General features: G+C 34.0%; 3 pseudogenes; all 3 read left to right on the top strand.

Moving 5' to 3' along the window:
* LOC149161084 (origin of replication complex subunit 1-like) overlaps positions 1–5,075 on the top strand; it is a 29,064-nt pseudogene extending 23,989 nt beyond the window's left edge.
* Positions 4,221–4,305, top strand: LOC149161085 (small nucleolar RNA snoR28; annotated as a pseudogene).
* A 177-nt stretch (positions 5,076–5,252) lies between the features above and the next one.
* Positions 5,253–8,970, top strand: LOC149161086 (origin of replication complex subunit 1B-like; annotated as a pseudogene).
* The last annotated feature ends 13,785 nt before the right edge of the window (positions 8,971–22,755 follow it).

Genomic DNA, 22,755 nt, shown 5'->3' on the forward strand with positions numbered 1-22,755 from the left:
ATATCCACCCCATTAATCTATACTGTCATAATCAGGTTCCCAAGATCCCCATATTTGATGGGTATATATTTCCCCAGCATTATATCTAATAATTTACCCATGACATGAATAGTAAGTGGGTCCTTTGGTTTTCTTCCAGGTTTCTTAGAACAATATTCTTTAATTGTCTTAGCATAAATCAGTATGTCCTTCATAGCCTGAAGTAACAAAATTTTAACGAATAAATTCTGCAATTCCCCTAAAAATTCAAATTCAGGACGAGGACTTTGTTTTCTCAAAGATAATCTCTCAGGATAAGGTGGACCAGTATGACATCCTACAGTAACAATAGTTTGTGAAGGGGTTTGTTTCTTTATAGGAATTTGTGTTGCCTCATCCCCTATTGTTCTATGTTCTGGTTCTGAGACTTCATCATCGGTATGTTCAACAATTATTGGTGAAGTTTGAGTATTCACCACCCGACCAGATTGAAGATTTAATTCGTTGCATTCCATGGTGGCAATAATATATGCAGGGAGGTTGAGTGTCTCAACCTGTTGAGCCCCTCTATTATTTGGATTTGGATTGGATTGGACAGGCAGTTGAGGATGATGAGGAGGATTACTAGTGGGTGCATTAGAAGGAATTTGTAGTTGTTGTTGTGGCATAGGTTGGGAGAATTGTCCTGAAGGAGGAGGAGGTCCACACCAATTCTGGGACCATGAATAATTTGGACCAGATTGAGGGTACCATGGTTGCCAAGGCATTGGATATTGGTAAGGCTCCGGAAAAGAAGGTGAAAAACATACAGACGGCTGACCAAAATTCATATTATTAAAACACTGAGACGAGTCTTGAGGCATACCTTGATTCATGTTTGGTGACCGTGGTTGCCATGGCTTCCTTGATCCCATAAAATAAAGCTGATATGCTTCTTCATTTGTTCCAGGAAGAGACGGACAAGTGCTAGTGGAATGACTATGTTTACATATCACACAAGTCTCCACGGAATTTAATGAACATTCCTTCTACGGATGCTTATTCCTGCATTGAGGGAAGAAAATAGACATAGCCTTCTCTAATTCCATCTGCTTCTGTTTCGCCTGCAATACGTCTAGCTATGATGATAATGTGCTTAGGATATCGGTTCTCAGGTTGTCCAGCAGATTCCCAATTTCATCCTTTGTAACTCCACTGCTAGATGTTTTTAGAGTTCGAATTCCTTGCCTCTGTCTCGCTGCCCCTCTCAAACACTTGATTCATAATTAGCATATGGTATCAAATTCTTCCTTTGATATATCTCCTTTCTCTACTACATTCAATAGCTCCAAAGATTCCTCCCTCATTGCTTTGAGAAAGATGATCTTCAATATATTCTTATCTAGGTCACTATGGCCTGATCTCTGCAAACTATATTAAAAAAGTTCCACAAAATCTTCCATATTCTCATCCTCTTTCTACATAATCTTTAAAAAAAAAATTCCTTTACATCTTGGAATTTGCGATAGTCCTAATATTTCTGAAGGAATAGATTTTCCCCCTAAACCCATAAACAATCTCAAAGTTGTGCCATTAAAAGTAGCAGGAATATCTTCAATTTCTGAGCATTAGAAATATAATCATACCCTCGACAAAAAATGTCGAATTCAAAAATGAAAGTGTCTGGATCCTCAGAAGAAATACCATGTAAATTAGATAGTGTTTTCAAAGGAATAGGTTTCATAGGCGCATCACCTATGATATCTCTAATTGGAAATTCGATCGAAGAAGTTGTAGGAGCCATGAATATTTACCAATGCCCACTAGGAATCTCAATAGGTTCTGGCTCTGGTTGTTTTATAACATGTGATTGAAGTTGTTTAACAACACTCCCTTGATCAAATGGTGCAAATAATTCCCTCAATTCTTCTTCCTCTAAACTTTCAATATGCAGTTCCTCAGATCCTCTACTTGCAACTTCTTCTTCCTCGAATTGCACTTTTGCTATTGGGGGAGGTTCTAGTTGTGAAAATGATTGTCCTCCAGATCTCATATGAGATCTTACCCTAACAGCAGCTCGTGATGATGCTCCAGACTCATCCCTTGAGATGATCTCTTGGATGTAAGTTTTATGCCTAAATCAACCCCTTTTCTTTTCGGGGGTCTCCCTCTACCCCTTTTATTGGTGTCTCTGTTCATACAATCAGGAAATAAAAGGGAAACATTCAAGAAAATTAAAATCTCAAGACTTGGAGCAGGATAAGAACTTCCCTCTCCAGGACGAGAGAGTGGCCCCTAAAGAAAACAAAAGAAATAAAATAAACAAATCACAAAAATCAAGCTCAGGACCTGAAACAGGGTGAAAAATAAAACTTCCCTTCCCAAGACAAGAGAGCATTACTTATGAAAGCAGAACAAAGTAATATAAAGCTCCAGACCTAGAGCAAGGTGATAAAAACTTCCTTCCCCAGGACGAGAGAATAATCCTAAAAAAACAATAAAAACAAGAAACCAAACAACCAAACGATCTAATACTTAGGACCTGGAGCAAGGTGTAAACTTCCTTCCCCGGGATGAGAGATCAGTCCTATGGTCAATATGGTTGTACTTTCGTGCCTTTGATAGCCTTCCCAGAAACAATGCCAAAATGTTGGCATTCAAGTATGAATCATGGAATTCACCCAATCCACATTTAATTGTCAACCCAGGGTTCTACCAGTTATTTCAAGGATATCGTGCATTATATGTGCAGGCCACAACTTCCCTACCCAGCATTGAACATTAATTATAAATTCATCAATGTGTAACAATAAGCAATAACTGTAACAACAAATAAGAGTAAAAACAAGTAATAATTGTAATGACAATAAGAGTAACAGCAATTAGAACTCACAACACACATTGATAAAAACTCGCAGTAACAATAAACTCATGGAAATAAACCTAAACACACATCTAATCTAGCAGCACCTAGTCAGAAGAGTGGGCCCAACTCCCTGATCAGGGTTGTGGCGAGATCAACGAATCACAATATGCTCAAAAGATCAAACTATCATTAATTAAAGAAATATTACAAGTATGTTGTTACAGAATCAGAGTTAGAGTATTTCTCCTGTAACCTTAACGATTCTTAACACTGATCAATTTCACAGTCCACAACTCTAATTTATACATTTTTTTAATAATACAGTTCCTATAATTACAGTGTTGTCTGCCTTTAATTACATGGTGGTTTTCAGAACGAAACAGAATGTAAAATATAGTAGCGTGTCAATCGAGATATTGATTCACCGTTGCAGCCAATGTTCAAGGATAGCACTGCCATCTTTGACAGTATCATTCAGTGAATCATGGTCCTGGTCATTCTTCCTTCAAATCTGTAGAAATAACTGAATTATCAAGCTGCTTAGGTAATAATCCCCTACGACTATGCTTCATTGAAAAATAATCCATAAAGACATGAAAAGAGGTATACCTGTGTGTTTTAGGATATCGATTAACCATTATTAGCGTGAAATGGGTAAAATGAATAGGGTAAAAGGGTGAGTAAAAGTATGCAAACCTAGCTACCAACAGGTAGCATCTGGCTACATAGGACTCTTGTCATTTCTCCTTGTCCTTGAACCCTTTGGTAACATGATATTTAGGGTAATGTCCGACTACATAGGAACCTTGTTTTGTCACCTTGTAGTAATAATATATTTAGAGTAGCATCTGACAACATAAGAATATTGTCCTGTCACATTGTCCTTGAACCTTGTGGTAACAAGATATTTAGTTTGACTTGCATACAAACATGTCATTTGGGACTATTTTGAATGGAAGTCTTGAAAATTTTAGGTCTTTACAAATAGATAGAAGAGATTGAAATCTCTTAAGTATGGCCTTTAGCTTGTATTATAACTCTATATTCATCAATTATGTGGTTATGGAACTAGGGTCCCTTTTAGCCTATTGATTCTTTAAGATATAGGTTTGATATCCAAAGCTTTTGTTGTCTCTTAAGGAAAGACGTATGCCTATTTATTGAACCATATTGAAATAGAATGCAACCTATTCTCTCTCTTGTTTCATGTGTAGTTATTGATTTTGATTATAAAGTTGCTTATTGGAGGATTTATTTTTGCTGTGAGTTCTATCCATTATTACTTGTCTTCTTACTCTTTTAACAGGTTTCTAGAAAAATGTTGAATCTTGTATGTGTAGATGGAGTCCATCTTGAGACATTCATATGTGAAGGGTCCCAAAGAATTTGAGAAAGCTACTAAGGGAGATGATGTATTATTTTCTGAGTATGAGTATGAGTATGATATTCATTGGCACACTTTCAAGTATCTAGTAGATGAAAATGATGAAAAAGAGGTTAACTTCACTAAACTATATAGAATGGTCAATTTTGTTTTATTGTTGCATTGATGAACTGATAACATAGCTATGTTGATTTTCTATAATTAAGTAAAAGTTTGGTGATTTGAATTTAACTCTTGTTGTAAAGAAATAGTATGTATAAGTTAGTGAGAATGATTGGGATTCTAGTGAGCATTCTGAGGATGATGAGGATGAAGTGCGTGAATAGAAGCATGTCAAAAGAAGATCCACAACCAATACTCCATGTAGCTAGAAAGTTCTTGTTTTTGCAAAGGTTGTGGTACAACCTATCCTCTTTCATTTTATTATAGAGGTATTATTTTCATTTTATATATACCCTTGAGGTTCTGTAAACACAGAATGTATACAAGGGGCATATTATTGGACTAGAAAAAGTGAGCGCAAAAAATATTCCAGATGTAAGACATCATAGGAAGACTAGTCTTGACAAAGAAAAGGAAACTCTTATGTTATCTTCCTATCCTGGATCATTGTCTTCCATAAACAAGTTTGTATGCTTGTTGGAAGAATCAATTTTCACTGCAGCTATGATGAACTGTAATATGAAATGCGTTTCTAGTAGATAATTTGTTTGCTTTATTATTCATTAGTAACTTGTTTCTTTTGTCACAAACAAATAAATAGACGAGATAACTTGATTTGTCACAGGAGCACTAGCTACAGAAAACCAGTGTCTAGATATATGTCTTTATATACATGGAGTGCCAGGCACTGGCAAGGCAAGTTAATCCACTATGAACAGATTATAGTTTAATTTATTCAAAAGTCTTAAAATCTAAAAATGAGGAATGCCTTTGGACTTCAAATATCCACTTCTAAAATATGCTTTCCTTCTTATTTATCTATCCTTTCATATTTTGCTAATTTTATTGCAATAAATCATATCACTAGTCATGCTAATAGATATGGACCATGATGTTCAAACTGCAATTATTCTTATAGTCATGAAGAATCTACAGGCTAAAGTTGATGATGGAATTTTTCATCCCTATCGAATTGTGGAGATCAATGGGTTGAAACTTACCCAACCAGAGAATCTCTACAAGATAATGTTCTCGTTTCTATATAAATATTTAATACCAAAATAAGGTTATATATATCTACATTCTCTCATTTTCGTAGTGCTCTTCTTTTCTAGGTCCTTTATAAGGCATTGACTAGACATCGGGTAGGCTAGAAAAAAGCTCTTCATTTTTTATATCAGTGCTTTTCATAATCAAAACACACAAGAAAAGATAATAATCAATTGCGTGTTCTTCTTGTAAATGAATTTTACCTCCTTGCCACTCGAAATCAATCAGTAATACTTCTATATTTTCCCTTCATATGTTTATGTAGATATAGATGCAAATCAGATTAGGAAATTGAAAAATATGAAGAAACCTTTTGAATATGCAGACCATGGACATTCACATATTCATCTGAAATTATGAACTTCTTGTTATACACTAGAGATTGGGGATAGGACAACGACCTTTTAATGTCTTGTATATTGGCCTTTAGGTTCTATACAACATATTTGATTGACCCACCAGAGTTTGGTCATGGTTGGTAGTTATAGGTAAACAACTATCCATATATGATCTTTATTCCTAAGAGGAAATGAAGCCAAGTGATTATTTGATGTTTAGATTTCTCACACATCTTACATTTGGATTTATTAGGTATATCAAATACAATGGATCAACTAGAGAAGTTGCTTCTATGTATAGAAAGTCGCATGGGAATGCAAAGGTTGTGATTTGGCCCTTTTTCTCATTAGCAGCTACAAGAAATAATTTCCAGTCATCTTAATGGAATTGATGCATTTGAAAAACAAACTATTGAGTTTGCATCATGGAAGATATGTGGATTATGAAAACATTTCGAGAGCTTTGCCATTTTTTTGCAATGTCACATTCATTTATCTACTATAGAGGCCATAAAGTGAAAAATGCATAGTACTTTATTGCAAAGGTGTCATAATTGTTGTCTTAATAAACCAAAATGAAGGAAATAATGTATTTTAGGTTGTAGTAGTGTCTGGGGATACTGGTCGAGCATTGGAGCAATGTAGACGTGCTACAGAACTTGTAGAGTTTAGACTAAAACAATCCACCTCTCTTGATAATGCCATGAATGAATCTAATGCTAAAATTAGCGGCTAACAATAAATATTAAGACTTTATTTGCTTACATTATTTCATTAACACAACTCACTTTACTTAAGAAACACAATAAAGCGTGTTATGCCTACATATTATTTTTTTTTAATGGAAAACAATCTTAGGTTATGATTAACATGGATCATTATAATGCCTTAGGTACAGTTAAAATTTTGGTAGGTATGACAGATGTTGAAGTTGCAATACGAGAAATATTCCAAGCTCCTCATATTCAAGTATACTGGTTAACTTTTGTTAATAAATTTTGTATAATAATAAATTGTGTTGTAAACATGTCAACTTTTCCAAATGCATTTTCTTATTTATATGCATGAAATCAATGTTAATGCTTGGTTGATACTGCTACCCATATGAAGAGGAGATGCTCAAGACTAGCCAAATTTGTTTTGGTAGCAATGGTGTATGAAAAATCTAAAACAAGAATGTCAAAAATGAATTTTGAAAATGTTGCTTTTTTTATCTACCAATGACCATATTATTTTAGCACAATGTTGTTTCCCCTTGTCTAGTTTAGAAACTAAAAACTTAACTACAACATGGATATTTTGTATTTTTTCAGCTTGCAATATCCATTTTTTTCCTTTGCAGAAACAATGGAGAGCAGTGCCATGATTGGGACACAATTTTTTCTTTTGGGTTAGTTGATCTTGTCATTTTTTTCATATTTTTCAACATCATATTGGCTATATAAATATAACTAAATATCTAGAATGTTGTTAACAAGTAACACTCATTTTGCATGACATTAGATGTAATTTGCACATCTTTCCAATATGTTGGACATCACAATTCATATCTAGAATTGATCCAGGTGGATGTTGGTGGCCACCCACTTATCCCACTTGGAACCCACAATTGTCTCTTTCAGTTTTTCAGTTTCCTTAATTGTAGCAAAATTTACTATTTTTGGCAGTTTTTCGGGTCTTGAACTTCCAGAGCCGTATTGAGGCCCTAAACGACATGTTTTGGGGAAAAATGGGAGCGACATGGGTCATATACTAATTTTTCTCATGAAAAAGTTGTAATCCTCGGATAGATCTTTCTAACGATGTATTGTGCGCGTCAAACGGAGATCGTATGCCAAAGTTACGACCCTGGGAAGTTGATGTACCAATTTACTCAAACGGGGCCCATAGTTTGGCACTTCATCTCCTAGGGTTAGGTTTTTGGATGTTTAGGGTTTTCCATTATTTCTCAATAATAAATAGGCCTTTGATCCTCATTGTAACATAGTTCAGAGGCATGTAGCCGCCACATCTCTTCTCAGAAATAAGCTACCATCGCCCGAGCTAATCTTATTTCCATTTCTGTTTGTAAGCATATTTTAGTATTTTACATTAATGAAATGAAGTATTATTTCTTCTGCATCTCTATATTTATGGTTATTTTTGTACTTTATTGCGTTCCTGCATAAATCTGGATCAAGAATTTTCACCTTGACTTAGTAGTTGTAAGCTTGGTGCATGTTCGATACTTCTTTGTGAACTAGGCTTGAGATGTCATTTGCAAAATTTACATCTCAACTTTCCAAGGTAATCAATGCTTTCCTTCTCTTACGCAACATTTAGAACTAGTCATTTATTTGCATTTCACTAGATGGGTATGGTGAATCTCATATTGCGATTCACACCTCATACCTTAAGTGTCTAGAAGTACTAATGGAAATATTATAGGTATAAGTAAGCGCAAGCAACAATTGTTCTATAAATATCTCAAAAGAATATCCAATTTATTATAGTTTTCAACAATTTAGGATTGAAGTAAATGCATGTTAAAGACATATTGTTTGCAAATAAATACTTATATATGTAAACAACGCAAAAGAAGATGAACATTGTAAGTAAACAGTAAAAGGTCACGTAGGATTCCATAGTTTTTCTTGTGACATCTGTATGTCCACTCATGAAGAATCATTATGAATGCAAATATAAGCATGCATCCAACTAAGTCTCCAATTATTTTCTATAGATAAGAGAGGCCATTTAATTAATGGACAATGTTATTCCATATTTTTTAATACACATGGAGATTTGCTAGACTAAATAGGGAGAAACAATTACCATCATATGAATATGGCCATACTTTCCATCAAATTAACATAACTGCCTAGCTTAATTTGGTGTTTGATTTCAGATTGTTGTGGGTGTATTGATTCCAATTTTCTACATTGGCCCAATTGAGTTGGAATGTTATACAAGTGGATGAATATTGTGGTGTTTAGGAAATTTGTAAAGATGATATGAAATTAAGGTGCCTTATTTAGGACTGGGAGGGAATTCTAAAATTTAAATTTAAGCATACAACTATGGTTTGAATTCATTTGAAATCAGACTCCATTGGATGATTACAAAGTAATTGAACTTTGATTTTTTTCATGTCTTTTAGTAATAATGACGATGTATCTTTTGTCTTGAAGGAGGATAAGGACCTTCCATGGGTATCAAAGTTCCATAAGTGATGATGTATCTTTTGCATTGAAGCAGGAATTGAAGAAAGAGGAGAACAATAACACTAGAGTGAAAAATGCAGAAAGAGAGAAAGATGAAAACCGGTCTAGTGATACCCTTAAAGCCAATATCCTACATGAGACACACACATACAAAATGATGGTCAAGTTTTTAGAGTTGGTAAATCCACCTGCAATGCCTTGGTAACATAATGATAATGTTTTGAAGTGATGAAACAATATTTCATGTGTAAATTGTAGTCCAACCAATATTAAGTTGAAAACTCATATTGTAATACTTGAAATTTCATATAATATAATTTATGTGGTTTAAATTATTTATAGTTGTACTAGTTATTATTTAGTATTGTGATTAACATGTGTAACTTTGTATTTTCATATTAGATGAACATGCACATTGTATGCCATTTTTTTAATTTAGTCACAAAATCATATTAATTAATTTGTGTTGATTAATAATGAACATATAAAATCAATCTAAAACTATTAAATTAGTAGTTTATATTGATTAATCATGAACACAAATAAAATGAATATACAATGACTAAATTAGTCGTTTATAATGATTATTAATGAAAGTACATGAAATGAATATAAACTACCAAATCAATAATTTATATCATGAATATGAAACTACCAAAAAAAGATAAATGGTTGTTGTAAATGATAAATTTGTGATTACAAGTGACAACTAAAATTTACATATATATGACTATTAGTAGCTAATTTACAGTATCTTATAACACAACCAAAATTTAGTCATGTTTTTTTGGTTATTAATTGGTTTCAATTGATGCCTAAAATTTGCATATATATGACTAATAGTAACTAATTTATAGTATCTTATAATGTGACCAACATTTTGGTCATATTTCTTTGGTCATTAATTGGTTTTCTCAGGTTATCATGTAGTAGTATATTTTTTGTGTATTTGGTAATTAATTGTGACAATTAATGACTAAGTTAATGACCAAATTTATGACTAAATATACTACTAGATGATAAAATTGAGACAACCAATTAATGATTAAGCTAAATATGACGAAAAGTTGGTCGCGTAATAAGATACTGTACATTAGCCAATAATGGTCATTAACTGAAAAATGATCATTTATATGCACATTTAAGTTGTTTTTTTGGTAACTAATTAGCCATTTTTTAGTAGTATAGAGACCAAAAGGGACACAAAATTGGATGAAAAAGTGGACATAAATAATGGTGCAACATTTGACACCTAATTAGACACAAAACAAAATGGTGCAAAACTGGGCATAAAAATAGCACAAAATTGGATGTAAATTGGGATGTAATGTTGGATGCAAAAAGTGATGCAAAACTTTTTGCAAAAACAAATGCAAAAGTGGACATAAAAAATAGTTCAAAATTGAATGTAACATTAGACACAAAATGGGATGAAAATGTGGACACAACACATGCCTCAACATAGGATGCAAATTTTGATGCTCAAAGGATGTAAAATTGTATGCAAGAAATGGTTTTAAAAACGATGCAAAATTGGTTGCAGAAAATGATGCAAAATATGGTTTAAAATTGGATGCAAAAAAGGGAGAAAAGTCAAATGCAAAAGTGGACATAAAAAATGGTCCAAAAAAAGATGCAAAATTGAACACAAAAATAGATGCAAAATTTGGTGCTAAGTCAAATTCAACATATAATGCAAATATAGGCACCAAAGCTGATGCAAAAATAGGTACAAAATTAGAAGCAAAAAATTGTGTAAGACTAGATGCAAATTGTGGCGTAAGACTATATGCGAAAACTAGCACAAAATGGATGAAAAAAAGGCAATAAATTAGATGCAAAATATGGTGTAAACTTGATGCAAATGATGGCACAAAAATAGAAGCAAAGAATGGCACAAAATAGGAAGCAAAAAACGATGAAAAATTGATGCAAAAAATGCACAAAACTAGAAGCAAAATCTATCATAAAATCAGCCACAAATCATGGTGTAAAATTTGATGCAAAAAATGATACATAATCTATTGTTAAAAAGGATGCAAAATCTAGCATGAAAAAGGATGCAAAATCAGGCGCAAAAAAAGGACGCTTTGAAAAATGTACAATAGAGCCAAATTTAGCATGAGGTTTCTCATCCCAATTGTAAAACAAAATGCACTAAAATCTAACGCTCAATTTGATGCAAATTGCCTATTTTGTTGTAGTGTTAAAGATTAAGAAAGAACAAAGCACATTGATATCCATTTCCATTTCACTAATAAGAAAAGACTAAGGAAGACAAAAGCACATTGTCATCTATAAATCACATTTAATTGAGGATCATGGATTAGGGTATAGATTAGCACATAGCTATCCAACAAATATTAAGTAATAACATAGCACAAATAAGGAAGAACAGAGATCATGTAGAGATTGATAAGGAAGAAAAAATCACATACATGTCCATTTGGATTTCAATTTGAGTTGAGACTAATAAGTTATAATAAAGCAGGTAGCTATCAATTTCCATTTCACTCATAAACATAAGAGTAAGCAAGAAGAAATCACATAGGTAGCATTTTCCATTTCATGTCACAAATGAGGAGAGACAAAGGAAGAAGAAAGCACATAGGTAGAATTTTCCATTTCATGTCACAAATTAGGAGAGACAAAGGAAGAAGAATGTAATAAATATGCATAATTCCACACTAAATAAGAGAAAATCACATAGCTATCCATTTCTATTTCACCAATGAGAAAATATTAAGAATGAACAAAGCACAATGATATCCACTTCCATTTCACTAATAAGCAAAGACTAAGGAAGATAAAATCACATTGCCATCTATAAATCACATTTAATTGAGGAGCATGGATTAGGGTATAGCAAGGCACATAGCCATCCAATAGATATTAAGTAATAATATCACACAAATAAGGAAGAATAGACATTATGTAGAGACTAATAAGGAAGAACAAATCACATAGCTATCCATTTGGATTTTAGTGTGAGATGAGACTAATACGTTAGAAAAAATCATGTAGCTATCAATTTCCATTTCACTCATAAACATAAGAACAAAGCACATAGGTAGCATTTTCCATTTCATGTTCCAAATGAGGAGAGACTAAGGAATAATAAAGCAGTAAATATCCATTAATTCCACATTAAACAAGACAAAGGCACATACCTATCCATTTCCATTTCAATAATAAGCAAAGACTAACGAAGAGAAAAGTGCATTTCCATTTATAAATTGCATTTAATTGAGGAGCATGGATTAGGGTAAAGCAAAGAACATATATATCCAATAGAGATTATGTAATAATAAGATAACAATTAAGTAAGAACATAGATTAAGTTGAGACTAATAAGGAAGAACAAATCACATACTTATCCATTTTCATTTTAGTTTGAGTTGAGACTAATAAGTTAGAACAAAGCAGGTATCTATCAAATTCCATTTCACCCATAAGCATAAGAGAAAGGAATAACAAAGAACATAGGTAGAAGTTTCCATTTCATGTCATAAATGTGGAGAGACTAAGGAAGAAGAATGCAATATCTATCCATTAATTTCACACTAAAGAAGTAAAAAACACATAGTTATCCATTTCCATTTCACCAATAAACAAATATTAAGAAAGAACAAAGCACACATATATCCATTTCCATTTCACTAATAAGCAAGGACTAAGAAAGAGGAAATAACATTGCCATTTATAAATCACATTTAATTGAGGAGCATGGATTAGGTTAAGGAAAAGAACATAAATATACATCAAATATTAAGTAATAATAAGAGAACAAAACTAGAGCTAAATCCATAGCTAGGATGAGGTCCAATAACCAGAGCCGCAAGTGATAGTTAGAGCCAAAACTAGAACTATAGCCAAGGGCTAGAATCATAGGCATGAGTTGGAGCCAAAGCTGAAGTTAGAGATGTAGCTAAGAACTAGAGTCAAAGCCACTTTTACTAGGTTTCAATATCTTTTCATAAGAGTTTTCTCAAAGAAAAGTAAATTTAGCTTATAGGTATCAAAGGGAAACCAAGTAAAGTGATAAGCTCTAATAGAATTACAAAATTTCTAAAAAAGTGACACCAAGGTGTAATTGTGAAATTATGTCCACTGTATTTTCAAACATCTATATCCTCTTTTCCAATGGATCTCTAAAAAATTATTAACAATCATTCTAAGGTATTTGGAGAGATTCCTAATTGTCTTCCAACTACACGAGATCATGACCATGTTATTCATTTGCAACTTGGAAGTGTACCACCTAACATTAGGCCTTATAGGTATCCACATGCACATAAGAGTGAGATTAAGTGTATGTTTTGAGAAATATTAGAGGTGAGCACTATTTAACCTAACCAGAGTGATTTCTCTTCACTAGTGGTGATGGTTATAAAAAATTATGGTTCATGGCTTATGTTTCCCGATTACAAATAACTCAACAAAGTGACAATCAAGGATAATTTTCTATTCTTGTCATTGATGAATGATTGGATGAATTGCATGGAGAAATTTTCCTTACTAAGTTTGATCTTCATTCTAGATATCATCAAATCATAACGAGGGAAGACGACATTCCCAAAACAACCTTTAGAATACATGAAGGTCATTATGAGTTTTTGATTGTGTCATTTAGACTTACAAATGCACCTTCCACATTTCAAAGCTTAATGAATTCTTTTTTTAAACCCTTCCTTATAAAACCTATGTTAGTATTTTTTGATGACATACTAATCTACATCAAATCTTGGGAAGTGAATGTACAACATGTTGACATGATCTTAACACTACTGGAAGAGGAAAAAACTATATGCAAATCCTTCAAATTATGCCTTTGGCATGTGTCTAGATTACAAACAACTCAAAAAAGGATCGTTCATAGCATATGAGTCTAGATTACAAAAAACTCAACGAAATGACAATCAAATATAGTTCATATTCCTATAATTGATGAATTATTAGATGAATTGCATGGAAATTTTTTCTTTGCTAAGTCGAATCTTCATTCTAGATATCATCAAATCATAATGATGGAAGAAGACATTCCTAAAACAAACTTTAGAAAACATGGAAGTCATTATGAGTTTTTGGTTATGCCATTTAGACTTGCAAATGCATCTACAACATTTCAAAGCTTAATGAATTATATTTCCAAATCCTTCCTTAGAAAACCTATGGTAGTATTTTTTGATGGCATATTGATCCACAACAAATATTGGGAAGTGCATGTACAACATGTTGATAGGATATTAACACTACTTGAAGAGAAAAAAATTGTATGCAAATCCTTCCATTTGTGCCTTTAGGGGTTCAAGAAGTGGAATATTTGGGTCATATTGTATCACATGAGGGTGTCAAGATGGATCCTAGCAAAATCAAAGTTATGAGGGAATAACCAATTTCCAATACCCTAAATAAATTAATAGTATTCTCAGGATTGATAGGATATTACTCTAACAAATTACTGCAAGTGTTTTAAGAATCGTGGTCAAATGGTATCAACTCTAACAAATTTGTTGAAGACATTTTCTTGGACTAAATAAGTAACCAAATATTTTGAAGAACTTGAAGAGACTTTGTGTACAACTCCCATCTTGGCGACACACCTGACTTAGCAAAACCTTCATTGCAGAGTGTGGTGCCTCATGCCATGGCAATAGTGTTGTTTTGATGCAAGAAGTAAGGCCCCTTGCCTTTGAAAGTAGTAAAATTAAAGGGAAGAACTTACTTAGACCCTATATTAAAAATAAATGTCAGCCATATTGCATGAGTTAAGAAATGGTGTCCATACCTAATAGAAAGGCGCATCAAAGTAAAAATAGATCAAGAGAGTCTGAAGTACTTCTTGGAGAAAAGACTATATTCATAAGAGCAATAAAAATGGGTCAAAAAGATGTTTGGTTATGACTTTAAAATTATCTACTAAATGGAAAACAAAATATTATGGCAGATGCACTCTCAAGGAAAGAGGAAGACACAAATGGTTTACCATGCACTATATCAATTCCACAGTATGTCTGGGTGGAACAAGCAATGATAGAATGGGAGAAAGATGAGAAGATATGCAATATCATTGAATAATCACCAGTCGAAACCATTGCTATAAAAAAATTATGTGAAAAAATATTTCTTGTGGTATTAAGATTGCTTATACTTATGTAACAATATCAACTAAAATAGAGGGTCTTTTTGCAATTACACACTTATCATGTAGGAGGACTTTCAGGGTTCTTGAGGAAACACCATACGATCAAGAAAAAAAATTGGAAAGGTCTTAAATTAGATTTGCAAGATTTTGTGGTGGAGTTTGTGGTATGCCAACAAAATAGGGGAGAGATATATGGATAGAGGTTTTTGTGAGTATATTTATTCAGATATTTATCTTCTGAATTCCTCAAATAAAAAAATTGAATGTTTACGTGCTTCGAACTAGCTAATGTGGTTCATCCTCGGGATGATTAAATAATCAAGACCTTAGAACTCCTTCAACCATCATCCATACCAAGCAAGTGTTGGGAAGAAGTTTCAATAGATTTTACTACAAATTGACCCAAATCTTAAGGAAACAGTGTCATTATGGTAGCGGTACAATGAATGACAATGTATGCCCATTTTCTCTATATTTCTCATCCCTTTAAATCATGTACAGTGATAGTAGCATTCATGGAAAGAGTACAAATGCTACATGGAATACCGAATATTATTGTAAGTGAAAGAGATTCAATTTTCACTAGAAATATTTGGACAAAATTATTTTCTTGTTTGGATACTCAATTTAATAACAACTCATCTTACCATCCTCAATATGATGAGAAAACTGAGATTGTGAATAATTGTTTAGAAGGATATCTATATTTCTTTGCATATGATAAAACAAAAGGTGTCACCATTTATGGACCTTTATGGATATCATCCTCCATCCATCTCATCAACCTTGAAAGGGAATATAAAGTCTCAAAAAGTAGAGAGCCACATACAACACCAGCGAGATGTTCTCAAACTATTGAAGGACAACTTGGTTATCATACAAAATAGGATGAAACAACAAGTAGATCAACCTCACAGTGAAAAGGGAATTTGAAGTGGGGGATTGGCTATTTTTGAGACTACAACCATATAAACAATTGCCCCTCAAGAAACAAAAGAAGGAAAATAAATTAGCACCAAATTATTATTCTTTAAGGAAATCTATGATAAGATCCTAGTCCAAGCTATTCTACCAAAGATTAATGAAGAAGGAAAAATAATATTAGAACCAAAAACAATCTTGGAAACAAGACTAAGCAGCTAAGAAATCGATCAATTACTGAGTATATCATCAAATAGATAAACCTACCAATGGAAGAAGCTACATGGGAAGATAAGTTGTTCATGCAGAAACACACATGGATAGTCAAGTGTTGAGGAATAATAAAGAAATAACTATCCATTAATTCCACATTAAAGAAGAGAAAAACACTTAGCTATCCATTTCCTTTCAGCAATGAGCAAAGATTAAGGAAAAACAAAGCACATAGATATCCATTTCCACTTCACTAATAAGCAAATACTAAGGAAGAGAAAATCACATTTCCATCTATCAATCACATTTAATTGAGGAGCATGGATTAGGGTAAAGTAAAGCACATAGCTATCCAACAAAGACTAAGCAGTAACAAAGCAAAAATAAGGAAGAACAAAGATTAAGTAGAGACTAATAAGGAATAACAAATCAATAGATATCCATTTTGATTTCAGTGTGAGATGAGACTCATAAGTTAGAACAATGTAGGTAGCTATCAATTTCCATTTCACTCATAAACATAAGAGTAAGGAAGAACAAATAACATATGTAGCATTTTCTATTTCATGTCACAAATGAGGAGAGACTAAGGAAGAAGAATGCAATAACTATCCATTAATTCCATACTAAAGAAGAGAAAAACATATAGCAATCCATTTCTATTTCACCAATGAACAAAGATTAAGAAAGAACAAAGCACATAGATATCCATTTCCATTTCACTAATAAGAAAAGACTAAGGGTGAGAAAAGACCATTGCCATCTATAAATAACATTTAATTGAGAAGCATGGAATAGGGTAAAGCAAAGAATATAGATATCCAACAAAGGTTAAGTAATAATAAGATAAGAAATAAGGAAGAACAAATATTAAGTAGAGACTAATAAGGAAGAACAAATTACATAGCTTTCCATTTTGATTTCAGTGTGAGCTCAAACTAATAAGTTAGAACAAAGCATGTAGCTATCAATTTCCATTTCGCTCATAAACATAAGAGTAAGGAAGAACAAACTAGATAGGGATAATTTTCCATTTCATGTCATAAATGAGGAGAGACTAAGGAAGAAGAATGCAATAAGTATCCATTAATTCCACACTAAAGAAGAGAAAAACACATAACTATCCATTTCTATTTCAACAATGAGAAAAGATTAACAAAGAACAAAGCACGTAGATATCCATTTCTATTTCACTAATAAGCAAAGACTAAGGAAGAGAAAAACACATTGCCATTTATAAATCACATTTAATTGAGGAGCATGGATTAGGGTATATCAAAGCAAATAGGTGTCCAACTGAGATTAAGTAATAACATAACACAAATAAGGAAGAACAAAGATGAGAATAATGAGTTAGAACAAAGCATATAGCTATCAAATTCCATTTCACTCATAAACATAAGACTACGGAAGAGCAAAGTAGATAGGTAGCATTTTCCATTTCATGTCACAAATGAGGAGAGACTAAGGAAGAAGAAAGCAATAACTATCCATTAATTCCACACTAAAGAAGAGAAAAGCACATAGCTATCCATTTCCATTTCAACAATGAGAAAATATTAAGGAAGAATAGAGCACATAGATATCCATTTCCATTTCACTAATAAGCAAATACTAAGAAAGAGAAAAGCACATTGCCATCTATAAATCACATTTAATTGACAAACATGGATAAGGGTAAACCAAAGCACATAGCTATCCAATTAAGTAATAACAAAGCACAAATAAGGAAGAATAGAGATTATGTAGAGACTAATAGGGTAGAACAAGTCATATAGCTATCCATTTCCATTTCAATGTGAGATGAGACTAATAAGTTAGAACAAAGTAGGTAGCTATCAATTTCCATTTCAATGGTAAACATAGATATAATTTTCCATTTCATGTCACAAATGAGGAGAGACTAAGGAAGAATAAAACAATAACTATCAATTAATTCCACACTAAAGAAAAGCAAAGCACATAGCTATCCATATTCATTTCACCAATGAGAAAATATTAGAAAAGAACCAAACACATAGATATCCATTTCCATTTCACTAATAAACAAAGACTAAAGAAGGAAAAATCATATTAACATTTATAAATCACATTCAATTTAAGAGAATGAATGGATGAGGTAAAGCAAAGCACATAACTATCCAATAGAAATTAAACATTAACAAAAACACAAATAAAGAAGAACATAGATTAAATAGAAACTAATAAAGAAGAACAAATCACATAGCTATTCATTTACACTTCAGATAAGACTGATAAATTAGAACAAAGCAGGTAACTATCAATTTCCATAAGAGTAAAGTAACAGTAAAGGGAAAACATAGCTAGCATATTCCATTGCATTCCTCCCTACCGCAAGTATGCTCACGGATAGATCGTGAGCATCTTGACCACCTTGGTCTTTTAACTTCGGCGATTCTTCCTCTTCCTCTTATTTTACAGATCAATTATCTTTATTGTAATTGAATTGTATCTGGGATTGTCTTTTATCATCATAAACTTTATCAATATCAACTATATTGTCATTGGAAAATTCTCGCTCAAAGTTTTAATGTTCTAAAATTTCCAACATTATTTTAAGGAGATTTTTCAGATTTTTTCAATATTTTTAAAAATAACTCTAATTCAAATATATATATATATATATATAGAGAGAGAGAGAGAGAGAGAGAGAGAGAGAGAGAGAGAGAGAGAGAGAGAGAGAGAGAGAATACCAATACATTGATTACAAGATATGAGTTTCGTAACTCTTCATGGAAAGAGTACAAATGCTACATGGAATACCAAAGATTATTGTAAGTGAAAGAGATTCAATTTTCACTAGAAATATTTGGACAAAATTATTTTCTTGTTTGGATACTTAATTTAATAACAACTCATCTTATCATCCTCAATATGATGAGAAAACTGAAATTGTGAATAATTTTTTAGAAGGATATCTATATTTTTTTGCATATGATAAAACAAAATGTGTCACCATTTATGAACCTTTATGGATATCATCCTCCATCCATCTCATCAACCTTGAAAGGGAATATAAAGAACTCAAAAGTAGAGAGCCACATACAACACCAAAAAAATGTTCTCAAACTATTGAAGGACAACTTGGTTGTCGCACAAAATAGGATGAAACAACAAGTACATCATCCTCACAGTGAAAAGGGAATTTGAAGTGGGGGATTGGCTATTTTTGAGACTACAACCATATAAACAGATGCCCCTCAAGAAACAAAATAAGGAAAATAAATTAGTACCAAATTATTATTCTTTAAGGAAACCTATGATAAGATCCTAGTCCAAGCTATTCTACCAAAGATTAATGAATAAGGAAAAATAATACTAGAACCAAAAATAATCTTGGAAACAAGACTAAGAAGCTAAGAAATCGAGCAATTATTGAGTACCTCATCAAATAGAAAAACCTACCAATTGAAGAAGCTACATGGGAAGATAAGTTGTTCATGCAGAAACATGCATGGATATTCAAGTGTTGAGGAAGAATAAAGCAATAACTATCCATTATTTCCACACTAAAGAAGAGAAAAACATTTAGCTATCCATTTTCGTTCAGCAATGAGCAAAGATTAAGGAAGAACAAAGCACATAGATATCCATTTCCACTTCAGTAATAAGCAAAGACTAAGGAAGAGAAAATCACATTGCCATCTATCAATCACATTTAATTGAGGAGCATAGATTAGGGTAAAGTAAAGCACATAACTATCCAACAAAGACTAAGAAATAACATAACACAAATAAGATAGAATAGAGATTAAGTAGAGACTAATAAGGAATAACAAATCATATAGCTATCCATTTCGATTTCAGTGTGAGATGAGACTCATAAGTTAGAACAACGTAGGTAGCTATCAATTTCCATTTCACTCATAAACATAAGAGTAAGGAAGAACCCCCTGATCGAGGTGCGGTAGGTACGAAGCGGTGACGGCAGGTGAGGTGGGCCATAGGGCATGGGGGGTCAAGGTGAGAGCAGACACCCAGTTGGCTCAAAGGGAAGAGGTGGAAGTGGACGGTGTGAGGCCATGAGCGAAGGTGGGGCAACAGGCAGTACAGGGCATTGGGGCAGCAGGTAGTACAGGGCAAAGGCAGATGTGGACGAGGGTGGAGGTGAGAGATGGCGACCTGGTGTCAAGTGCAGGAGCGGGTAGGCAAGAGCAGATGGCAAGTGGCAGGGCGGAAGGAGTAAGCCCACGGCTGGAGCAGCCAGTGGTAAGAGTGGAGTTATGAAAGGAAATTATGGCAGTGTCAGGGAAACCCCATACTGAATAAACCGAATGAAGGAATGGGCGGCGGAAGGAGGACGAAGACATGTGGAGTTTCCTTTGTACGGCAGGCGAGGCAGATGGACAGAGAAATAAAAAGGTAAGACATTTAGGAGAGGAGGCATTTGCATGTAGAGTGCAAAGGCAGGACATGTTGCGGAAGGTGGTGGAAGTGGGATGGAGTACATCGAGCTGCAACCATGTTTTGTCAGCAAGATTTGGTATGTTATCTTGGCTCCCATTCTAGACTACCTGACAAAAATGATTTTTGCAAAGGATTACTGGTTAATGGCTATGGTAACTCAAGACTCAGCAAGAGTAGAGACCTGTTTCTTCTAGGGCTCTAGCGCATTAACCTGGAGTGATTTTTCCTGGAATTTCATTGGGGTGAGCAGGTTCAGGAACTCTGTAATGGATCTCTAGCTAGAAAGGTCCTGAGGGACTGTGGCTCGTTGGGACATCCTTTGGGGTTTTCACAATGGAGGTAGAATGAAACCTGTCGCACCGGTATGGTGGAGTCTGTGGCCTAGGAGGGAAGGAGTTATAGTCATGGGTGGGGGGTCAGTTTCCTTCTTGGACCCAGCAACAAGGTTGCGTATTGTTCGACTCGAGCCGAGCCTAGATCTGGCTGAAGGCCGCGGGTTCAAAGGTAGTATTAGGGGTAGCAACTGGGCTAGGGAAACAGCAAGGAGAAAATCTCGATCTGCCCCTCTAATGGGACCCAGAATAGGGATGTCTGCATAATTGTTCATTCTTAAAAGAATTATCTCATCCGTTGGGATGGGGGTAAGCAGGGGGGGAAGAAACTTCAGTAGGGAGGAGAAACAGAGAGACCCCGTGGGAATTGGGAAATTGGGTTCTTTAAAATTCAACAGAGAACCACTGTAACGAAGTGGAGGAAAAAAACCTCAATTTCCCTGAGGAGGAAGGGGGGAATTCGAGTGTTAAAGAGGGCCACTACAATTCTCCAAGCTGGGAGCGATTGGAAAAGCTCGGGCCGGAGAAGCCTATGTTTACTCTATTCAAAATAATTCTGACTTATAAGGAATTTTCACTGGTTTATGTTTTAGGTAATATAACTACCAGAGTGCAGCGAATCTCGGAGTATCAGAACTCATATAGTGCTCCAACCCAGGAATAGGGGAGCAGCCCGAAACAGGTAAGCCGTCCGAGAAAAAAGGAATTAAGCTGGGAGGAGAACGGGATGGCAAAAGGAAGGAAAATAAGCGGGAAAGAGAGGAAATAGAGGAATGGGCAAGACAGGAAAAAGGACGAAAGGGTTGGAAGCAACCTCCAGCAGAGAACCAAGTAAAAGAGGAAGGAAGACTAGGAAAGAGAATATGCAGAACCTGATAAATGAGTACGTGGTTGGCACACCGTTGGAGGTGAAAGCACAAATATCCGAATGGGAGAGGGAGCTAAATGATAGTATAGAAAATCAGGAAATTGAGGCAGAAGAATGGGAAACCATGGTTAAAGACCCCAGGAATACCAAAGGACGTCAAACGATGTTCTGGAAAACAATTCAACGGTACTGGGTTATGAATAATATCCTGGCCCGAGCAATGAAATCATATAAGGAGCGAGAGGAACTGGAGGAGGCCAAACCAGTTGAGCCTAATATGAAGGATCTGCACAGGGAGATTGTAGTTGTCCAGATGCAATTGTACCGAAACAACCTCACGGTGAATAGGATTGAACAGAGCATACAGGACATGAAGAGAAGTGAAATCCCGGGATCTAGTGCGAAAGCCCCAATGCCGGTGGACTCATCAGATGAATGAAGAAGGTCTTCAAATAGAGTTGTGTTTATATGTCAGCTAGCATTTATTGTTTTAATTTGAATTTTATAGTAGATAAAACCGCCAATGTAGCCTGCATGGTCATGAAAACTCTCTTTAAATTTTGGACAGCATTCGATGCAGACAGGTGGCCAACAGACCTAGTTTCCTGCGGGCAGGCTGAGGCCACCTGCAATTTTTGTTAAAGGTATACTTATTTTCAGAAAATATTAATAGAAAAAGGATCTACCAAGCTTACACAAAAAAAAAGAGTAAGGAAGAAGAAATCACATACGTAGCATTTTCCATTTCATGTCACAAAAGAGGAGAGACTAAGGAAGAAGAAAGCAATAACTATCCATTAATTCCACACTAAAGAAGAGAAAAGCACATATCTATCCATTTCCATTTCACTAATAAGAAAATATTAAGGAGGAGAAAATCACATTTC

The sequence above is a fragment of the Pinus tabuliformis genome, chromosome 5_2 (genome assembly GCF_031772625.1).
Source record: "Pinus tabuliformis cultivar Carrire ecotype Pingquan chromosome 5_2, CPIR1, whole genome shotgun sequence".
Classification (NCBI taxonomy): domain Eukaryota; kingdom Viridiplantae; phylum Streptophyta; class Pinopsida; order Pinales; family Pinaceae; genus Pinus; species Pinus tabuliformis.